Genomic DNA, 17492 nt, shown 5'->3' on the forward strand with positions numbered 1-17492 from the left:
CTGTAATTGGATGGCGCAGATAAACTGAGATAATCTGACTTTACATGAAAAACGTTAGCAAGGAAAAAAATGCCGACGAGGTGACCGAGCGGTTAAGGTGATGGACTGCTAATCCATTGTGCATTGCACGCATGTGTTCGAATCCCATTCTCGTCGAAAGGAATAGTTAAGGATATTGGCAACTGTAACGCACTCCAATTGCTATGCAGTAATCTGGGGTTTCGGCATATCAATGTAGAAACTTAGTGTTCAAGCCACGGTATGATATTCATCAAGGTTCTATGGTGTAATGGTTAGCACTTCAGACTCTGACTCTGACAATCTGAGTTCAAATCTCAGTAGGAACTATTTTAACAGATGGCGAGATCGTTGCAAGAAAAACCATTCAAGACTTTTTCCCACAGTGCAACCCTTTCATTTAGAGTTTATGCATTGCGTTGCTGATGGATTAGGGTACTTGGTTATGATGAGTTTTTCTACAACAGTACATTATTACGCCAGGCTGTCGGAGGGTGCTGTACATGTTCGTTGCAAATCGTTATTTCTTCAAGTCATCGCCATTTCCACTTCAAAGTATGTCTGTTTGCATCCATCCCCAAATACATCCGAAGGACACTATATCTTGCAAACAGCCTACAATTAGATAACAACACTTTCGTACTGGCGAGCACAACCCCATCGAAGTAAAAACCATAATCGACGTAAACACACAACCCTTTCTATCCTTTTCAAAACGAAACACAGTTTAGTATTTTGCTCCGTCTAAATTTGGACTTGAATTTTTACAAGAGGTAAAATGACATAAATGCCCCGAGTGAGGTTCGAACTCACGACCTCGAGATTATGAGACTCGCGCGCTGCCTACTGCGCTATCGAGGCGACCACTGTTATTGAACGCTATAACCAAATGGAACCAAGTGGCTTCCTTGAAACGCAAGTAAATCGAGCTTGCCAGGAGTCGAACCTGGAATCTCCTGATCCGTAGTCAGGCGCGTTATCCATTGCGCCACAAACCCACGTTAAACTACGAACATTACTAAATTCAATAAATAACTATTTGTTTTGGACAGAAAGTGATCAGGTTTGAATCATGTCTTTACTAGTGAAGTCATGTTTTTAAGCCTTTAACATGAACTGAATTTATTATTATTGTTCATACGATTTTCAGTGAATTGTTGATAAGGAGATTAAAACAGCCCGGTTAGCTCAGACGGTAGAGCGCGGGACTTTTAATCCTGAAGTCGAGGGTTCAAGTCCCTCATCGGGCGTGAAACGTAGGTTGTGTACTAGATATGTGGTGATGTTCGATACGGTATAATTATCCTGTAATTGGATGGCGCAGATAAACTGAGATAATCTGACTTTACATGAAAAACGTTAGCAAGGAAAAAAATGCCGACGAGGTGACCGAGCGGTTAAGGTGATGGACTGCTAATCCATTGTGCATTGCACGCATGTGTTCGAATCCCATTCTCGTCGAAAGGAATAGTTAAGGATATTGGCAACTGTAACGCACTCCAATTGCTATGCAGTAATCTGGGGTTTCGGCATATCAATGTAGAAACTTAGTGTTCAAGCCACGGTATGATATTCATCAAGGTTCTATGGTGTAATGGTTAGCACTTCAGACTCTGACTCTGACAATCTGAGTTCAAATCTCAGTAGGAACTATTTTAACAGATGGCGAGATCGTTGCAAGAAAGTCCATTCAAGACTTTTTCCCACAGTGCAACCCTTTCATTTAGAGTTTATGCATTGCGTTGCTGATGGATTAGGGTACTTGGTTATGATGAGTTTTTCTACAACAGTACATTATTACGCCAGGCTGTCGGAGGGTGCTGTACATGTTCGTTGCAAATCGTTATTTCTTCAAGTCATCGCCATTTCCACTTCAAAGTATGTCTGTTTGCATCCATCCCCAAATACATCCGAAGGACACTATATCTTGCAAACAGCCTACAATTAGATAACAACACTTTCGTACTGGCGAGCACAACCCCATCGAAGTAAAAACCATAATCGACGTAAACACACAACCCTTTCTATCCTTTTCAAAACGAAACACAGTTTAGTATTTTGCTCCGTCTAAATTTGGACTTGAATTTTTACAAGAGGTAAAATGACATAAATGCCCCGAGTGAGGTTCGAACTCACGACCTCGAGATTATGAGACTCGCGCGCTGCCTACTGCGCTATCGAGGCGACCGCTTTTATTGAACGCTATAACCAAATGGAACCAAGTGTCTTCCTTGAAACGCAAGTAAATCGAGCTTGCCAGGAGTCGAACCTGGAATCTCCTGATCCGTAGTCAGGCGCGTTATCCATTGCGCCACAAACCCACGTTAAACTACGAACATTACTAAATTTAAGAAATAACTATTTGCTTTCGACAGAAAGTGATCAGGTTTGAATCATGTCTTTACTAGTGAAGTCATGTTTTTAAGCCTTTAACATGAATTGGATTTATTATTACTGTTCATACGATTTTCAGTGAATTGTTGATAAGGAGATTAAAACAGCCCGGTTAGCTCAGACGGTAGAGCGCGGGACTTTTAATCCTGAGGTCGAGGGTTCAAGTCCCTCATCGGGCGTGAAACGTAGGTTGTGTACTAGATATGTGGTAATGTTCGATATGGTATAATTATCCTGTAATTTGATGGTGCAGATAAACTGAGATAATCTGACTTTACATGAAAAACGTTAGCAAGGAAAAAATGGGCAACTGTAACGCACTCCAATTGCTATGCAGTAATCAGGGGTTTCGGCATATCAATGTAGAAACTTAGTGTTCAAGCCACGGTATGATATTCATCAAGGTTCTATGGTGTAATGGTTAGCACTTCAGACTCTGACTTTGACAGTCTGAGTTCAAATCTCAGTAGGACCTATTTTAACAGATGGCGAGATCGTTGCAAGAAAGGCCAGTCAAGACTTTTTCCCATAGTGCAACCCTTTCATTTAGAGTTTATGCATTGCGTTGCTGATGGATTAGGGTACTTGGTTATGATGAGTTTTTCTACAACAGTACATTATTACGCCAGGCTGTCGGAGGGTGCTGTACATGTTCGTTGCAAATCGTTATTTCTTCAAGTCATCGCCATTTCCACTTCAAAGTATGTCTGTTTGCATCCATCCCCAAATACATCCGAAGGACACTATATCTTGCAAACAGCCTACAATTAGATAACAACACTTTCGTACTGGCGAGCACAACCCCATCGAAGTAAAAACCATAATCGACGTAAACACACAACCCTTTCTATCCTTTTCAAAACGAAACACAGTTTAGTATTTTGCTCCGTCTAAATTTGGACTTGAATTTTTACAAGAGGTAAAATGACATAAATGCCCCGAGTGAGGTTCGAACTCACGACCTCGAGATTATGAGACTCGCGCGCTGCCTACTGCGCTATCGAGGCGACCACTGTTAATGAACGCTATAACCAAATGGAACCAAGTGGCTTCCTTGAAACACAAGTAAATCGAGCTTGCCAGGAGTCGAACCTGGAATCTCCTGATCCGTAGTAAGGCGCGTTATCCATTGCGCCACAAACCCACGTTAAACTATGAACATTACTAAATTTAAGAAATAACTATTTGTTTTCGACAGAAAGTGATCAGGTTTGAATCATGTCTATACTAGTGAAGTCATGTTTTTAAGCCTTTAACATGAATTGGATTTATTATTACTGTTCATACGATTTTCAGTGAATTGTTGATTAGGAGATTAAAACAGCCCGGTTAGCTCAGACGGTAGAGCGCGGGACTTTTAATCCTGAGGTCGAGGGTTCAAGTCCCTCATCGGGCGTGAAACGTAGGTTTTTACTAGATACGTGGTGATGTTCGATACGGTATAATTATCCTGTAATTGGATGGTGCAGATAAACTGAGATAATCTGACTTTACATGAAAAACGTTAGCAAGGAAAAAAATGCCGACGAGGTGACCGAGCGGTTAAGGTGATGGACTGCTAATCCATTGTGCATTGCACGCATGGGTTCGAATCCCATCCTCGTCGAAAGGAATAGTTAGGGATATTGGCAACTGTAACGCACTCCAATTGCTATGCAGTAATCAGGGGTTTCGGCATATCAATGTAGAAACTTAGTGTTCAAGCCACGGTATGATATCCATCAAGGTTCTATGGTGTAATGGTTAGCACTTCAGACTCTGACTCTGACAATCTGAGTTCAAATCTCAGTGGGACCTATTTTAACAGATGGCGAGATCGTTGCAAGAAAGGCCAGTCAAGACTTTTTCCCACAGTGCAACCCTTTCATTTAGAGTTTATGCATTGCGTTGCTGATGTATAAGGGTATTTGGTTATGATGAGTTTTTCTACAACAGTACATTATTACGCCAGGCTGTCGGAGGGTGCTGTACATGTTCGTTGCAAATCGTTATTTCTTCAAGTCATCGCCATTGCCACTTCAAAGTATGTCTGTTTGCATCCATCCCCAAATACATCCGAAGGACACTATATCTTGCAAACAGCCTACAATTAGATAACAACACTTTCGTACTGGCGAGCACAACCCCATCGAAGTAAAAACCATAATCGACGTAAACACACAACCCTTTCTATCCTTTTCAAAACGAAGCACAGTTTAGTATTTTGCTCCGTCTAAATTTGGACTTGAATTTTTACAAGAGGTAAAATGACATAAATGCCCCGAGTGAGGTTCGAACTCACGACCTCGAGATTATGAGACTCGCGCGCTGCCTACTGCGCTATCGAGGCGACCACTGTTATTGAACGCTATAACCAAATGGAACCAAGTGGCTTCCTTGAAACACAAGTAAATCGAGCTTGCCAGGAGTCGAACCTGGAATCTCCTGATCCGTAGTCAGGCGCGTTATCCATTGCGCCACAAACCCACGTTTAACTACGAACATTACTAAATTTAAGAAATAACTATTTGTTTTCGACAGAAAGTGATCAGGTTTGAATCATGTCTTTACTAGTGAAGTCATGTTTTTAAGCCTTTAACATGAATTGGATTTATTATTACTGTTCATACGATTTTCAGTGAATTGTTGATAAGGAGATTAAAACAGCCCGGTTAGCTCAGACGGTAGAGCGCGGGACTTTTAATCCTGAGGTCGAGGGTTCAAGTCCCTCATCGGGCGTGAAACGTAGGTTGTGTACTAGATATGTGGTGATGTTCGATACGGTATAATTATCCTGTAATTGGATGGCGCAGATAAACTGAGATAATCTGACTTTACATGAAAAACGTTAGCAAGGAAAAAATGGGCAACTGTAACGCACTCCAATTGCTATGCAGTAATCAGGGGTTTCGGCATATCAATGTAGAAACTTAGTGTTCAAGCCACGGTATGATATTCATCAAGGTTCTATGGTGTAATGGTTAGCACTTCAGACTCTGACTTTGACAATCTGAGTTCAAATCTCAGTAGGACCTATTTTAACAGATGGCGAGATCGTTGCAAGAAAGGCCAGTCAAGACTTTTTCCCACAGTGCAACCCTTTCATTTAGAGTTTATGCATTGCGTTGCTGATGGATTAGGGTACTTGGTTATGATGAGTTTTTCTACAACAGTACATTATTACGCCAGGCTGTCGGAGGGTGCTGTACATGTTCGTTGCAAATCGTTATTTCTTCAAGTCATCGCCATTGCCACTTCAAAGTATGTCTGTTTGCATCCATCCCCAAATACATCCGAAGGACACTATATCTTGCAAACAGCCTACAATTAGATAACAACACTTTCGTAGTGGCGAGCACAACCCCATCGAAGTAAAAACCATAATCGACGTAAACACCACAACCCTTTCTATCCTTTTCAAAACGAAGCACAGTTTAGTATTTTGCTCCGTCTAAATTTGGACTTGAATTTTTACAAGAGGTAAAATGACATAAATGCCCCGAGTGAGGTTCGAACTCACGACCTCGAGATTATGAGACTCGCGCGCTGCCTACTGCGCTATCGAGGCGACCACTGTTATTGAACGCTATAACCAAATGGAACCAAGTGGCTTCCTTGAAACACAAGTAAATCGAGCTTGCCAGGAGTCGAACCTGGAATCTCCTGATCCGTAGTAAGGCGCGTTATCCATTGCGCCACAAACCCACGTTAAACTACGAACATTACTAAATTTAAGAAATAACTATTTGTTTTCGACAGAAAGTGATCAGGTTTGAATCATGTCTTTACTAGTGAAGTCATGTTTTTAAGCCTTTAACATGAATTGGATTTATTATTACTGTTCATACGATTTTCAGTGAATTGTTGATAAGGAGATTAAAACAGCCCGGTTAGCTCAGACGGTAGAGCGCGGGACTTTTAATCCTGAGGTCGAGGGTTCAAGTCCCTCATCGGGCGTGAAACGTAGGTTGTGTACTAGATATGTGGTGATGTTCGATACGGTATAATTATCCTGTAATTGGATGGCGCAGATAAACTGAGATAATCTGACTTTACATGAAAAACGTTAGCAAGGAAAAAATGGGCAACTGTAACGCACTCCAATTGCTATGCAGTAATCAGGGGTTTCGGCATATCAATGTAGAAACTTAGTGTTCAAGCCACGGTATGATATTCATCAAGGTTCTATGGTGTAATGGTTAGCACTTCAGACTCTGACTTTGACAATCTGAGTTCAAATCTCAGTAGGACCTATTTTAACAGATGGCGAGATCGTTGCAAGAAAGGCCAGTCAAGACTTTTTCCCACAGTGCAACCCTTTCATTTAGAGTTTATGCATTGCGTTGCTGATGGATTAGGGTACTTGGTTATGATGAGTTTTTCTACAACAGTACATTATTACGCCAGGCTGTCGGAGGGTGCTGTACATGTTCGTTGCAAATCGTTATTTCTTCAAGTCATCGCCATTGCCACTTCAAAGTATGTCTGTTTGCATCCATCCCCAAATACATCCGAAGGACACTATATCTTGCAAACAGCCTACAATTAGATAACAACACTTTCGTAGTGGCGAGCACAACCCCATCGAAGTAAAAACCATAATCGACGTAAACACCACAACCCTTTCTATCCTTTTCAAAACGAAGCACAGTTTAGTATTTTGCTCCGTCTAAATTTGGACTTGAATTTTTACAAGAGGTAAAATGACATAAATGCCCCGAGTGAGGTTCGAACTCACGACCTCGAGATTATGAGACTCGCGCGCTGCCTACTGCGCTATCGAGGCGACCGCTTTTATTGAACGCTATAACCAAATGGAACCAAGTGTCTTCCTTGAAACGCAAGTAAATCGAGCTTGCCAGGAGTCGAACCTGGAATCTCCTGATCCGTAGTCAGGCGCGTTATCCATTGCGCCACAAACCCACGTTAAACTACGAACATTACTAAATTTAAGAAATAACTATTTGCTTTCGACAGAAAGTGATCAGGTTTGAATCATGTCTTTACTAGTGAAGTCATGTTTTTAAGCCTTTAACATGAATTGGATTTATTATTACTGTTCATACGATTTTCAGTGAATTGTTGATAAGGAGATTAAAACAGCCCGGTTAGCTCAGACGGTAGAGCGCGGGACTTTTAATCCTGAGGTCGAGGGTTCAAGTCCCTCATCGGGCGTGAAACGTAGGTTGTGTACTAGATATGTGGTAATGTTCGATATGGTATAATTATCCTGTAATTTGATGGTGCAGATAAACTGAGATAATCTGACTTTACATGAAAAACGTTAGCAAGGAAAAAATGGGCAACTGTAACGCACTCCAATTGCTATGCAGTAATCAGGGGTTTCGGCATATCAATGTAGAAACTTAGTGTTCAAGCCACGGTATGATATTCATCAAGGTTCTATGGTGTAATGGTTAGCACTTCAGACTCTGACTTTGACAGTCTGAGTTCAAATCTCAGTAGGACCTATTTTAACAGATGGCGAGATCGTTGCAAGAAAGGCCAGTCAAGACTTTTTCCCACAGTGCAACCCTTTCATTTAGAGTTTATGCATTGCGTTGCTGATGGATTAGGGTACTTGGTTATGATGAGTTTTTCTACAACAGTACATTATTACGCCAGGCTGTCGGAGGGTGCTGTACATGTTCGTTGCAAATCGTTATTTCTTCAAGTCATCGCCATTTCCACTTCAAAGTATGTCTGTTTGCATCCATCCCCAAATACATCCGAAGGACACTATATCTTGCAAACAGCCTACAATTAGATAACAACACTTTCGTACTGGCGAGCACAACCCCATCGAAGTAAAAACCATAATCGACGTAAACACACAACCCTTTCTATCCTTTTCAAAACGAAGCACAGTTTAGTATTTTGCTCTGTCTAAATTTGGACTTGAATTTTTACAAGAGGTAAAATGACATAAATGCCCCGAGTGAGGTTCGAACTCACGACCTCGAGATTATGAGACTCGCGCGCTGCCTGCTGCGCTATCGAGGCGACCACTGTTATTGAACGCTATAACCAAATGGAACCAAGTGGCTTCCTTCCATTACTAAATATCAATGTAGAAACTTAGTGTTCAAGCCACGGTATGATATTCATCAAGGTTCTATGGTGTAATGGTTAGCACTTCAGACTCTGACTCTGACAATCTGAGTTCAAATCTCAGTAGGACCTATTTTAACAGATGGCGAGATCGTTGCAAGAAAGGCCAGTCAAGACTTTTTCCCACAGTGCAACCCTTTCATTTAGAGTTTATGCATTGCGTTGCTGATGGATTAGGGTACTTGGTTATGATGAGTTTTTCTACAACAGTACATTATTACGCCAGGCTGTCGGAGGGTGCTGTACATGTTCGTTGCAAATCGTTATTTCTTCAAGTCATCGCCATTTCCACTTCAAAGTATGTCTGTTTGCATCCATCCCCAAATACATCCGAAGGACACTATATCTTGCAAACAGCCTACAATTAGATAACAACACTTTCGTACTGGCGAGCACAACCCCATCGAAGTAAAAACCATAATCGACGTAAACACCACAACCCTTTCTATCCTTTTCAAAACGAAGCACAATTTAGTATTTTGCTCCGTCTAAATTTGGTTTTGAATTTTTACAAGAGGTAAAATGACATAAATGGCCCGAGTGAGGTTCGAACTCACGACCTCGAGATTATGAGACTCGCGCGCTGCCTACTGCGCTATCGAGGCGACCACTGTTATTGAACGCTTTAACCAAATGGAACCAAGTGTCTTCCTTGAAACGCAAGTAAATCGAGCTTGCCAGGAGTCGAACCTGGAATCTCCTGATCCGTAGTCAGGCGCGTTATCCATTGCGCCACAAACCCACGTTAAACTACGAACATTACTAAATTTAATAAATAACTATTTGTTTTCGACAGAAAGTGATCAGGTTTGAATCATGTCTTTACTAGTGAAGTCATGTTTTTAAGCCTTTAACATGAATTGGATTTATTATTACTGTTCATACGATTTTCAGTGAATTGTTGATAAGGAGATTAAAACAGCCCGGTTAGCTCAGACGGTAGAGCGCGGGACTTTTAATCCTGAGGTCGAGGGTTCAAGTCCCTCATCGGGCGTGAAACGTAGGTTGTGTACTAGATATGTGGTGATGTTCGATACGGTATAATTATCCTGTAATTGGATGGTGCAGATAAACTGAGATAATCTGACTTTACATGAAAAACGTTAGCAAGGAAAAAAATGCCGACGAGGTGACCGAGCGGTTAAGGTGATGGACTGCTAATCCATTGTGCATTGCACGCATGGGTTCGAATCCCATCCTCGTCGAAAGGAATAGTTAAGGATATTGGCAACTGTAACGCACTCCAATTGCTATGCAGTAATCAGGGGTTTCGGCATATCAATGTAGAAACTTAGTGTTCAAGCCACGGTATGATATTCATCAAGGTTCTATGGGGTAATGGTTAGCACTTCAGACTCTGACTCTGACTATCTGAGTTCAAATCTCAGTAGGACCTATTTTAACAGATGGCGAGATCGTTGCAAGAAAGGCCAGTCAAGACTTTTTCCCACAGTGCAACCCTTTCATTTAGAGTGAAGTCATGTTTTTAAGCCTTTAACATGAATTGGATTTATTATTACTGTTCATACGATTTTCAGTGAATTGTTGATAAGGAGATTAAAACAGCCCGGTTAGCTCAGACGGTAGAGCGCGGGACTTTTAATCCTGAGGTCGAGGGTTCAAGTCCCTCATCGGGCGTGAAACGTAGGTTGTGTACTAGATATGTGGTGATGTTCGATACGGTATAATTATCCTGTAATTGGCTGGTGCAGATAAACTGAGATAATCTGACTTTACATGAAAAACGTTAGCAAGGAAAAAAATGCCGACGAGGTGACCGAGCGGTTAAGGTGATGGACTGCTAATCCATTGTGCATTGCACGCATGGGTTCGAATCCCATCCTCGTCGAAAGGAATAGTTAAGGATATTGGCAACTGTAACGCACTCCAATTGCTATGCAGTAATCAGGGGTTTCGGCATATCAATGTAGAAACTTAGTGTTCAAGCCACGGTATGATATTCATCAAGGTTCTATGGTGTAATGGTTAGCACTTCAGACTCTGACTCTGACAATCTGAGTTCAAATCTCAGTAGGACCTATTTTAACAGATGGCGAGATCGTTGCAAGAAAGGCCAGTCAAGACTTTTTCCCACAGTGCAACCCTTTCATTTAGAGTGAAGTCATGTTTTTAAGCCTTTAACATGAATTGGATTTATTATTACTGTTCATACGATTTTCAGTGAATTGTTGATAAGGAGATTAAAACAGCCCGGTTAGCTCAGACGGTAGAGCGCGGGACTTATAATCCTGAGGTCGAGGGTTCAAGTCCCTCATCGGGCGTGAAACGTAGGTTGTGTACTAGATATGTGGTGATGTTCGATACGGTATAATTATCCTGTAATTGGATGGTGCAGATAAACTGAGATAATCTGACTTTACATGAAAAACGTTAGCAAGGAAAAAAATGCCGACGAGGTGACCGAGCGGTTAAGGTGATGGACTGCTAATCCATTGTGCATTGCACGCATGGGTTCGAATCCCATCCTCGTCGAAAGGAATAGTTAAGGATATTGGCAACTGTAACGCACTCCAATTGCTATGCAGTAATCAGGGGTTTCGGCATATCAATGTAGAAACTTAGTGTTCAAGCCACGGTATGATATTCATCAAGGTTCTATGGTGTAATGGTTAGCACTTCAGACTCTGACTCTGACAATCTGAGTTTAAATTTCAGTAGGACCTATTTTAACAGATGGCGAGATCGTTGCAAGAAAGGCCAGTCAAGACTTTTTCCCACAGTGCAACCCTTTCATTTAGAGTTTATGCATTGCGTTGCTGATGGATTAGGGTACTTGGTTATGATGAGTTTTTCTACAACAGTACATTATTACGCCAGGCTGTCGGAGGGTGCTGTACATGTTCGTTGCAAATCGTTATTTCTTCAAGTCATCGCCATTTCCACTTCAAAGTATGTCTGTTTGCATCCATCCCCAAATACATCCGAAGGACACTATATCTTGCAAACAGCCTACAATTAGATAACAACACTTTCGTACTGGCGAGCACAACCCCATCGAAGTAAAAACCATAATCGACGTAAACACCACAACCCTTTCTATCCTTTTCAAAACGAAGCACAATTTAGTATTTTGCTCCGTCTAAATTTGGTTTTGAATTTTTACAAGAGGTAAAATGACATAAATGCCCCGAGTGAGGTTCGAACTCACGACCTCGAGATTATGAGACTCGCGCGCTGCCTACTGCGCTATCGAGGCGACCACTGTTGTTGAACGCTTTAACCAAATGGAACCAAGTGTCTTCCTTGAAACGCAAGTAAATCGAGCTTGCCAGGAGTCGAACCTGGAATCTCCTGATCCGTAGTCAGGCGCGTTATCAATTGCGCCACAAACCCACGTTAAACTACGAACATTACTAAATTTAAAAAATAACTATTTGTTTTCGACAGAAAGTGATCAGGTTTGAATCATGTCTTTACTAGTGAAGTCATGTTTTTAAGCCTTTAACATGAATTGGATTTATTATTACTGTTCATACGATTTTCAGTGAATTGTTGATAAGGAGATTAAAACAGCCCGGTTAGCTCAGACGGTAGAGCGCAGGACTTTTAATCCTGAGGTCGAGGGTTCAAGTCCCTCATCGGGCGGGAAACGTAGGTTGTGTACTAGATATGTGGTGATGTTCGATACGGTATAATTATCCTGTAATTGGATGGCGCAGATAAACTGAGATAATCTGACTTTACATGAAAAACGTTAGCAAGGCGACGAGGTGACCGAGCGGTTAAGGTGATGGACTGCTAATCCATTGTGCATTGCACGCATGGGTTCGAATCGCATCCTCGTCGAAAGGAATAGTTAAGGATATTGGCAACTGTAACGCACTCCAATTGCTATGCAGTAATCAGGGGTTTCGGCATATCAATGTAGAAACTTAGTGTTCAAGCCACGGTATGATATTCATCAAGGTTCTATGGTGTAATGGTTAGCACTTCAGACTCTGACTCTGACAATCTGAGTTCAAATTTCAGTAGGACCTATTTTAACAGATGGCGAGATCGTTGCAAGAAAGGCCAGTCAAGACTTTTTCCCACAGTGCAACCCTTTCATTTAGAGTTTATGCATTGCGTTGCTGATGGATTAGGGTACTTGGTTATGATGAGTTTTTCTACAACAGTACATTATTACGCCAGGCTGTCGGAGGGTGCTGTACATGTTCGTTGCAAATCGTTATTTCTTCAAGTCATCGCCATTTCCACTTCAAAGTATGTCTGTTTGCATCCATCCCCAAATACATCCGAAGGACACTATATCTTGCAAACAGCCTACAATTAGATAACAACACTTTCGTACTGGCGAGCACAACCCCATCGAAGTAAAAACCATAATCGACGTAAACACCACAACCCTTTCTATCCTTTTCAAAACGAAGCACAATTTAGTATTTTGCTCCGTCTAAATTTGGTTTTGAATTTTTACAAGAGGTAAAATGACATAAATGCCCCGAGTGAGGTTCGAACTCACGACCTCGAGATTATGAGACTCGCGCGCTGCCTACTGCGCTATCGAGGCGACCACTGTTGTTGAACGCTTTAACCAAATGGAACCAAGTGTCTTCCTTGAAACGCAAGTAAATCGAGCTTGCCAGGAGTCGAACCTGGAATCTCCTGATCCGTAGTCAGGCGCGTTATCAATTGCGCCACAAACCCACGTTAAACTACGAACATTACTAAATTTAAGAAATAACTATTTGTTTTCGACAGAAAGTGATCAGGTTTGAATCATGTCTTTACTAGTGAAGTCATGTTTTTAAGCCTTTAACATGAATTGGATTTATTATTACTGTTCATACGATTTTCAGTGAATTGTTGATAAGGAGATTAAAACAGCCCGGTTAGCTCAGACGGTAGAGCGCGGGACTTTTAATCCTGAGGTCGAGGGTTCAAGTCCCTCATCGGGCGGGAAACGTAGGTTGTGTACTAGATATGTGGTGATGTTCGATACGGTATAATTATCCTGTAATTGGATGGCGCAGATAAACTGAGATAATCTGACTTTACATGAAAAACGTTAGCAAGGCGACGAGGTGACCGAGCGGTTAAGGTGATGGACTGCTAATCCATTGTGCATTGCACGCATGGGTTCGAATCGCATCCTCGTCGAAAGGAATAGTTAAGGATATTGGCAACTGTAACGCACTCCAATTGCTATGCAGTAATCAGGGGTTTCGGCATATCAATGTAGAAACTTAGTGTTCAAGCCACGGTATGATATTCATCAAGGTTCTATGGTGTAATGGTTAGCACTTCAGACTCTGACTCTGACAATCTGAGTTCAAATTTCAGTAGGACCTATTTTAACAGATGGCGAGATCGTTGCAAGAAAGGCCAGTCAAGACTTTTTCCCACAGTGCAACCCTTTCATTTAGAGTTTATGCATTGCGTTGCTGATGGATTAGGGTACTTGGTTATGATGAGTTTTTCTACAACAGTACATTATTACGCCAGGCTGTCGGAGGGTGCTGTACATGTTCGTTGCAAATCGTTATTTCTTCAAGTCATCGCCATTTCCACTTCAAAGTATGTCTGTTTGCATCCATCCCCAAATACATCCGAAGGACACTATATCTTGCAAACAGCCTACAATTAGATAACAACACTTTCGTACTGGCGAGCACAACCCCATCGAAGTAAAAACCATAATCGACGTAAACACCACAACCCTTTCTATCCTTTTCAAAACGAAGCACAATTTAGTATTTTGCTCCGTCTAAATTTGGTTTTGAATTTTTACAAGAGGTAAAATGACATAAATGCCCCGAGTGAGGTTCGAACTCACGACCTCGAGATTATGAGACTCGCGCGCTGCCTACTGCGCTATCGAGGCGACCAATGTTATTGAACGCTTTAACCAAATGGAACCAAGTGTCTTCCTTGAAACGCAAGTAAATCGAGCTTGCCAGGAGTCGAACCTGGAATCTCCTGATCCGTAGTCAGGCGCGTTATCAATTGCGCCACAAACCCACGTTAAACTACGAACATTACTAAATTTAAGAAATAACTATTTGTTTTCGACAGAAAGTGATCAGGTTTGAATCATGTCTTTACTAGTGAAGTCATGTTTTTAAGCCTTTAACATGAATTGGATTTATTATTACTGTTCATACGATTTTCAGTGAATTGTTGATAAGGAGATTAAAACAGCCCGGTTAGCTCAGACGGTAGAGCGCGGGACTTTTAATCCTGAGGTCGAGGGTTCAAGTCCCTCATCGGGCGTGAAACGTAGGTTGTGTACTAGATATGTGGTGATGTTCGATACGGTATAATTATCCTGTAATTGGATGGTGCAGATAAACTGAGATAATCTGACTTTACATGAAAAACGTTAGCAAGGAAAAAAATGCCGACGAGGTGACCGAGCGGTTAAGGTGATGGACTGCTAATCCATTGTGCATTGCACGCATGGGTTCGAATCCCATCCTCGTCGAAAGGAATAGTTAAGGATATTGGCAACTGTAACGCACTCCAATTGCTATGCATTAATCAGGGGTTTCGGCATATCAATGTAGAAACTTAGTGTTCAAGCCACGGTATGATATTCATCAAGGTTCTATGGTGTAATCGTTAGCACTTCAGACTCTGACTCTGACAATCTGAGTTCAAATTTCAGTAGGACCTATTTTAACAGATGGCGAGATCGTTGCAAGAAAGGCCAGTCAAGACTTTTTCCCACAGTGCAACCCTTTCATTTAGAGTTTATGCATTGCGTTGCTGATGGATTAGGGTACTTGGTTATGATGAGTTTTTCTACAACAGTACATTATTACGCCAGGCTGTCGGAGGGTGCTGTACATGTTCGTTGCAAATCGTTATTTCTTCAAGTCATCGCCATTTCCACTTCAAAGTATGTCTGTTTGCATCCATCCCCAAATACATCCGAAGGACACTATATCTTGCAAACAGCCTACAATTAGATAACAACACTTTCGTACTGGCGAGCACAACCCCATCGAAGTAAAAACCATAATCGACGTAAACACCACAACCCTTTCTATCCTTTTCAAAACGAAGCACAATTTAGTATTTTGCTCCGTCTAAATTTGGTTTTGAATTTTTACAAGAGGTCAAATGACATAAATGCCCCGAGTGAGGTTCGAACTCACGACCTCGAGATTATGAGACTCGCGCGCTGCCTACTGCGCTATCGAGGCGACCACTGTTCTTGAACGCTTTAACCAAATGGAACCAAGTGTCTTCCTTGAAACGCAAGTAAATCGAGCTTGCCAGGAGTCGAACCTGGAATCTCCTGATCCGTAGTCAGGCGCGTTATCAATTGCGCCACAAACCCACGTTAAACTACGAACATTACTAAATTTAAGAAATAACTATTTGTTTTCGACAGAAAGTGATCAGGTTTGAATCATGTCTTTACTAGTGAAGTCATGTTTTTAAGCCTTTAACATGAATTGGATTTATTATTACTGTTCATACGATTTTCAGTGAATTGTTGATAAGGAGATTAAAACAGCCCGGTTAGCTCAGACGGTAGAGCGCGGGACTTTTAATCCTGAGGTCGAGGGTTCAAGTCCCTCATCGGGCGTGAAACGTAGGTTGTGTACTAGATATGTGGTGATGTTCGATACGGTATAATTATCCTGTAATTGGCTGGTGCAGATAAACTGAGATAATCTGACTTTACATGAAGAACGTTAGCAAGGAAAAAAATGCCGACGAGGTGACCGAGCGGTTAAGGTGATGGACTGCTAATCCATTGTGCATTGCACGCATGGGTTCGAATCCCATCCTCGTCGAAAGGAATAGTTAAGGATATTGGCAACTGTAACGCACTCCAATTGCTATGCATTAATCAGGGGTTTCGGCATATCAATGTAGAAACTTAGTGTTCAAGCCACGGTATGATATTCATCAAGGTTCTATGGTGTAATGGTTAGCACTTCAGACTCTGACTCTGACAATCTGAGTTCAAATTTCAGTAGGACCTATTTTAACAGATGGCGAGATCGTTGCAAGAAAGGCCAGTCAAGACTTTTTCCCACAGTGCAACCCTTTCATTTAGAGTTTATGCATTGCGTTGCTGATGGATAAGGGTACTTGGATATGATGAGTTTTTCTACAACAGTACATTATTACGCCAGGCTGTCGGAGGGTGCTGTACATGTTCGTTGCAAATCGTTATTTCTTCAAGTCATCGCCATTGCCACTTCAAAGTATGTCTGTTTGCATCCATCCCCAAATACATCCGAAGGACACTATATCTTGCAAACAGCCTACAATTAGATAACAACACTTTCGTACTGGCGAGCACAACCCCATCGAAGTAAAAACCATAATCGACGTAAACACCACAACCCTTTCTATCCTTTTCAAAACGAAGCACAGTTTAGTATTTTGCTCCGTCTAAATTTGGACTTGAATTTTTACAAGAGGTAAAATGACATAAATGCCCCGAGTGAGGTTCGAACTCACGACCTCGAGATTATGAGACTCGCGCGCTGCCTACTGCGCTATCGAGGCGACCACTGTTATTGAACGCTATAACCAAATGGAACCAAGTGGCTTCCTTGAAACGCAAGTAAATCGAGCTTGCCAGGAGTCGAACCTGGAATCTCCTGATCCGTAGTCAGGCGCGTTATCAATTGCGCCACAAACCCACGTTAAACTACGAACATTACTAAATTTAAGAAATAACTATTTGTTTTCGACAGAAAGTGATCAGGTTTGAATGATGTCTTTACTAGTGAAGTCATGTTTTTAAGCCTTAAACATGAATTGGATTTATTATTACTGTTCATACGATTTTCAGTGAATTGTTGATAAGGAGATTAAAACAGCCCGGTTAGCTCAGACGGTAGAGCGCGGGACTTTTAATCCTGAGGTCGAGGGTTCAAGTCCCTCATCGGGCGTGAAACGTAGGTTGTGTACTAGATATGTGGTGATGTTCGATACGGTATAATTATCCTGTAATTTGATGGTGCAGATAAACTGAGATAATCTGACTTTACATGAAAAAC

The 17492-nt window shown here is 41.6% G+C and overlaps 58 non-coding genes across 58 annotated transcripts; 35 read left to right on the forward strand and 23 right to left on the reverse strand.

Moving 5' to 3' along the window:
• Window positions 1–74: 74 nt before the first annotated feature.
• On the forward strand, window positions 75–156 carry Trnas-gcu. Its single transcript has one exon. It is a non-coding gene; the product is annotated as a tRNA-Ser (tRNA).
• Window positions 157–275: 119 nt separating this feature from the next.
• On the forward strand, window positions 276–347 carry Trnaq-cug. The gene has a single exon. It is a non-coding gene; the product is annotated as a tRNA-Gln (tRNA).
• A 459-nt stretch (window positions 348–806) lies between these two features.
• On the reverse strand, window positions 807–879 carry Trnam-cau. The gene has a single exon. It is a non-coding gene; the product is annotated as a tRNA-Met (tRNA).
• A 64-nt stretch (window positions 880–943) lies between these two features.
• On the reverse strand, window positions 944–1016 carry Trnar-acg. The gene has a single exon. It is a non-coding gene; the product is annotated as a tRNA-Arg (tRNA).
• A 381-nt stretch (window positions 1017–1397) lies between these two features.
• Trnas-gcu lies at window positions 1398–1479 on the forward strand. Its single transcript has one exon. It is a non-coding gene; the product is annotated as a tRNA-Ser (tRNA).
• Window positions 1480–1598: 119 nt separating this feature from the next.
• Trnaq-cug lies at window positions 1599–1670 on the forward strand. The gene has a single exon. It is a non-coding gene; the product is annotated as a tRNA-Gln (tRNA).
• A 459-nt stretch (window positions 1671–2129) lies between these two features.
• Window positions 2130–2202, reverse strand: Trnam-cau. Its single transcript has one exon. It is a non-coding gene; the product is annotated as a tRNA-Met (tRNA).
• Window positions 2203–2266: 64 nt separating this feature from the next.
• On the reverse strand, window positions 2267–2339 carry Trnar-acg. Its single transcript has one exon. It is a non-coding gene; the product is annotated as a tRNA-Arg (tRNA).
• A 179-nt stretch (window positions 2340–2518) lies between these two features.
• On the forward strand, window positions 2519–2591 carry Trnak-uuu. The gene has a single exon. It is a non-coding gene; the product is annotated as a tRNA-Lys (tRNA).
• A 224-nt stretch (window positions 2592–2815) lies between these two features.
• Trnaq-cug lies at window positions 2816–2887 on the forward strand. Its single transcript has one exon. It is a non-coding gene; the product is annotated as a tRNA-Gln (tRNA).
• A 459-nt stretch (window positions 2888–3346) lies between these two features.
• On the reverse strand, window positions 3347–3419 carry Trnam-cau. The gene has a single exon. It is a non-coding gene; the product is annotated as a tRNA-Met (tRNA).
• Window positions 3420–3735: 316 nt separating this feature from the next.
• Trnak-uuu lies at window positions 3736–3808 on the forward strand. The gene has a single exon. It is a non-coding gene; the product is annotated as a tRNA-Lys (tRNA).
• A 128-nt stretch (window positions 3809–3936) lies between these two features.
• Window positions 3937–4018, forward strand: Trnas-gcu. Its single transcript has one exon. It is a non-coding gene; the product is annotated as a tRNA-Ser (tRNA).
• A 119-nt stretch (window positions 4019–4137) lies between these two features.
• Trnaq-cug lies at window positions 4138–4209 on the forward strand. The gene has a single exon. It is a non-coding gene; the product is annotated as a tRNA-Gln (tRNA).
• A 459-nt stretch (window positions 4210–4668) lies between these two features.
• Window positions 4669–4741, reverse strand: Trnam-cau. Its single transcript has one exon. It is a non-coding gene; the product is annotated as a tRNA-Met (tRNA).
• A 64-nt stretch (window positions 4742–4805) lies between these two features.
• On the reverse strand, window positions 4806–4878 carry Trnar-acg. The gene has a single exon. It is a non-coding gene; the product is annotated as a tRNA-Arg (tRNA).
• A 179-nt stretch (window positions 4879–5057) lies between these two features.
• Trnak-uuu lies at window positions 5058–5130 on the forward strand. The gene has a single exon. It is a non-coding gene; the product is annotated as a tRNA-Lys (tRNA).
• Window positions 5131–5354: 224 nt separating this feature from the next.
• Window positions 5355–5426, forward strand: Trnaq-cug. The gene has a single exon. It is a non-coding gene; the product is annotated as a tRNA-Gln (tRNA).
• Window positions 5427–5886: 460 nt separating this feature from the next.
• On the reverse strand, window positions 5887–5959 carry Trnam-cau. The gene has a single exon. It is a non-coding gene; the product is annotated as a tRNA-Met (tRNA).
• A 316-nt stretch (window positions 5960–6275) lies between these two features.
• On the forward strand, window positions 6276–6348 carry Trnak-uuu. Its single transcript has one exon. It is a non-coding gene; the product is annotated as a tRNA-Lys (tRNA).
• A 224-nt stretch (window positions 6349–6572) lies between these two features.
• Window positions 6573–6644, forward strand: Trnaq-cug. Its single transcript has one exon. It is a non-coding gene; the product is annotated as a tRNA-Gln (tRNA).
• Window positions 6645–7104: 460 nt separating this feature from the next.
• On the reverse strand, window positions 7105–7177 carry Trnam-cau. The gene has a single exon. It is a non-coding gene; the product is annotated as a tRNA-Met (tRNA).
• Window positions 7178–7241: 64 nt separating this feature from the next.
• On the reverse strand, window positions 7242–7314 carry Trnar-acg. The gene has a single exon. It is a non-coding gene; the product is annotated as a tRNA-Arg (tRNA).
• A 179-nt stretch (window positions 7315–7493) lies between these two features.
• Trnak-uuu lies at window positions 7494–7566 on the forward strand. The gene has a single exon. It is a non-coding gene; the product is annotated as a tRNA-Lys (tRNA).
• Window positions 7567–7790: 224 nt separating this feature from the next.
• On the forward strand, window positions 7791–7862 carry Trnaq-cug. The gene has a single exon. It is a non-coding gene; the product is annotated as a tRNA-Gln (tRNA).
• A 459-nt stretch (window positions 7863–8321) lies between these two features.
• Window positions 8322–8394, reverse strand: Trnam-cau. Its single transcript has one exon. It is a non-coding gene; the product is annotated as a tRNA-Met (tRNA).
• A 108-nt stretch (window positions 8395–8502) lies between these two features.
• Trnaq-cug lies at window positions 8503–8574 on the forward strand. The gene has a single exon. It is a non-coding gene; the product is annotated as a tRNA-Gln (tRNA).
• Window positions 8575–9034: 460 nt separating this feature from the next.
• On the reverse strand, window positions 9035–9107 carry Trnam-cau. Its single transcript has one exon. It is a non-coding gene; the product is annotated as a tRNA-Met (tRNA).
• Window positions 9108–9171: 64 nt separating this feature from the next.
• Trnar-acg lies at window positions 9172–9244 on the reverse strand. Its single transcript has one exon. It is a non-coding gene; the product is annotated as a tRNA-Arg (tRNA).
• A 179-nt stretch (window positions 9245–9423) lies between these two features.
• Window positions 9424–9496, forward strand: Trnak-uuu. The gene has a single exon. It is a non-coding gene; the product is annotated as a tRNA-Lys (tRNA).
• Window positions 9497–9625: 129 nt separating this feature from the next.
• Trnas-gcu lies at window positions 9626–9707 on the forward strand. Its single transcript has one exon. It is a non-coding gene; the product is annotated as a tRNA-Ser (tRNA).
• A 360-nt stretch (window positions 9708–10067) lies between these two features.
• Window positions 10068–10140, forward strand: Trnak-uuu. Its single transcript has one exon. It is a non-coding gene; the product is annotated as a tRNA-Lys (tRNA).
• Window positions 10141–10269: 129 nt separating this feature from the next.
• Window positions 10270–10351, forward strand: Trnas-gcu. The gene has a single exon. It is a non-coding gene; the product is annotated as a tRNA-Ser (tRNA).
• A 119-nt stretch (window positions 10352–10470) lies between these two features.
• On the forward strand, window positions 10471–10542 carry Trnaq-cug. Its single transcript has one exon. It is a non-coding gene; the product is annotated as a tRNA-Gln (tRNA).
• A 169-nt stretch (window positions 10543–10711) lies between these two features.
• Window positions 10712–10784, forward strand: Trnai-uau. Its single transcript has one exon. It is a non-coding gene; the product is annotated as a tRNA-Ile (tRNA).
• A 129-nt stretch (window positions 10785–10913) lies between these two features.
• Window positions 10914–10995, forward strand: Trnas-gcu. The gene has a single exon. It is a non-coding gene; the product is annotated as a tRNA-Ser (tRNA).
• A 651-nt stretch (window positions 10996–11646) lies between these two features.
• On the reverse strand, window positions 11647–11719 carry Trnam-cau. The gene has a single exon. It is a non-coding gene; the product is annotated as a tRNA-Met (tRNA).
• Window positions 11720–11783: 64 nt separating this feature from the next.
• On the reverse strand, window positions 11784–11856 carry Trnar-acg. The gene has a single exon. It is a non-coding gene; the product is annotated as a tRNA-Arg (tRNA).
• Window positions 11857–12035: 179 nt separating this feature from the next.
• Trnak-uuu lies at window positions 12036–12108 on the forward strand. Its single transcript has one exon. It is a non-coding gene; the product is annotated as a tRNA-Lys (tRNA).
• A 119-nt stretch (window positions 12109–12227) lies between these two features.
• Trnas-gcu lies at window positions 12228–12309 on the forward strand. The gene has a single exon. It is a non-coding gene; the product is annotated as a tRNA-Ser (tRNA).
• A 119-nt stretch (window positions 12310–12428) lies between these two features.
• On the forward strand, window positions 12429–12500 carry Trnaq-cug. Its single transcript has one exon. It is a non-coding gene; the product is annotated as a tRNA-Gln (tRNA).
• A 460-nt stretch (window positions 12501–12960) lies between these two features.
• Trnam-cau lies at window positions 12961–13033 on the reverse strand. The gene has a single exon. It is a non-coding gene; the product is annotated as a tRNA-Met (tRNA).
• A 64-nt stretch (window positions 13034–13097) lies between these two features.
• On the reverse strand, window positions 13098–13170 carry Trnar-acg. The gene has a single exon. It is a non-coding gene; the product is annotated as a tRNA-Arg (tRNA).
• A 179-nt stretch (window positions 13171–13349) lies between these two features.
• Window positions 13350–13422, forward strand: Trnak-uuu. The gene has a single exon. It is a non-coding gene; the product is annotated as a tRNA-Lys (tRNA).
• A 119-nt stretch (window positions 13423–13541) lies between these two features.
• Trnas-gcu lies at window positions 13542–13623 on the forward strand. The gene has a single exon. It is a non-coding gene; the product is annotated as a tRNA-Ser (tRNA).
• Window positions 13624–13742: 119 nt separating this feature from the next.
• On the forward strand, window positions 13743–13814 carry Trnaq-cug. The gene has a single exon. It is a non-coding gene; the product is annotated as a tRNA-Gln (tRNA).
• Window positions 13815–14274: 460 nt separating this feature from the next.
• On the reverse strand, window positions 14275–14347 carry Trnam-cau. The gene has a single exon. It is a non-coding gene; the product is annotated as a tRNA-Met (tRNA).
• Window positions 14348–14411: 64 nt separating this feature from the next.
• Window positions 14412–14484, reverse strand: Trnar-acg. The gene has a single exon. It is a non-coding gene; the product is annotated as a tRNA-Arg (tRNA).
• Window positions 14485–14663: 179 nt separating this feature from the next.
• On the forward strand, window positions 14664–14736 carry Trnak-uuu. Its single transcript has one exon. It is a non-coding gene; the product is annotated as a tRNA-Lys (tRNA).
• Window positions 14737–14865: 129 nt separating this feature from the next.
• Trnas-gcu lies at window positions 14866–14947 on the forward strand. The gene has a single exon. It is a non-coding gene; the product is annotated as a tRNA-Ser (tRNA).
• A 651-nt stretch (window positions 14948–15598) lies between these two features.
• Trnam-cau lies at window positions 15599–15671 on the reverse strand. Its single transcript has one exon. It is a non-coding gene; the product is annotated as a tRNA-Met (tRNA).
• Window positions 15672–15735: 64 nt separating this feature from the next.
• Window positions 15736–15808, reverse strand: Trnar-acg. The gene has a single exon. It is a non-coding gene; the product is annotated as a tRNA-Arg (tRNA).
• Window positions 15809–15987: 179 nt separating this feature from the next.
• Trnak-uuu lies at window positions 15988–16060 on the forward strand. Its single transcript has one exon. It is a non-coding gene; the product is annotated as a tRNA-Lys (tRNA).
• Window positions 16061–16189: 129 nt separating this feature from the next.
• On the forward strand, window positions 16190–16271 carry Trnas-gcu. The gene has a single exon. It is a non-coding gene; the product is annotated as a tRNA-Ser (tRNA).
• A 119-nt stretch (window positions 16272–16390) lies between these two features.
• Trnaq-cug lies at window positions 16391–16462 on the forward strand. Its single transcript has one exon. It is a non-coding gene; the product is annotated as a tRNA-Gln (tRNA).
• Window positions 16463–16922: 460 nt separating this feature from the next.
• Trnam-cau lies at window positions 16923–16995 on the reverse strand. Its single transcript has one exon. It is a non-coding gene; the product is annotated as a tRNA-Met (tRNA).
• A 64-nt stretch (window positions 16996–17059) lies between these two features.
• Window positions 17060–17132, reverse strand: Trnar-acg. The gene has a single exon. It is a non-coding gene; the product is annotated as a tRNA-Arg (tRNA).
• Window positions 17133–17311: 179 nt separating this feature from the next.
• On the forward strand, window positions 17312–17384 carry Trnak-uuu. Its single transcript has one exon. It is a non-coding gene; the product is annotated as a tRNA-Lys (tRNA).
• Window positions 17385–17492: the final 108 nt, after the last annotated feature.

This window comes from Daphnia pulicaria, chromosome 7 (genome assembly GCF_021234035.1).
Source record: "Daphnia pulicaria isolate SC F1-1A chromosome 7, SC_F0-13Bv2, whole genome shotgun sequence".
Classification (NCBI taxonomy): Eukaryota; Metazoa; Arthropoda; class Branchiopoda; order Diplostraca; family Daphniidae; genus Daphnia; species Daphnia pulicaria.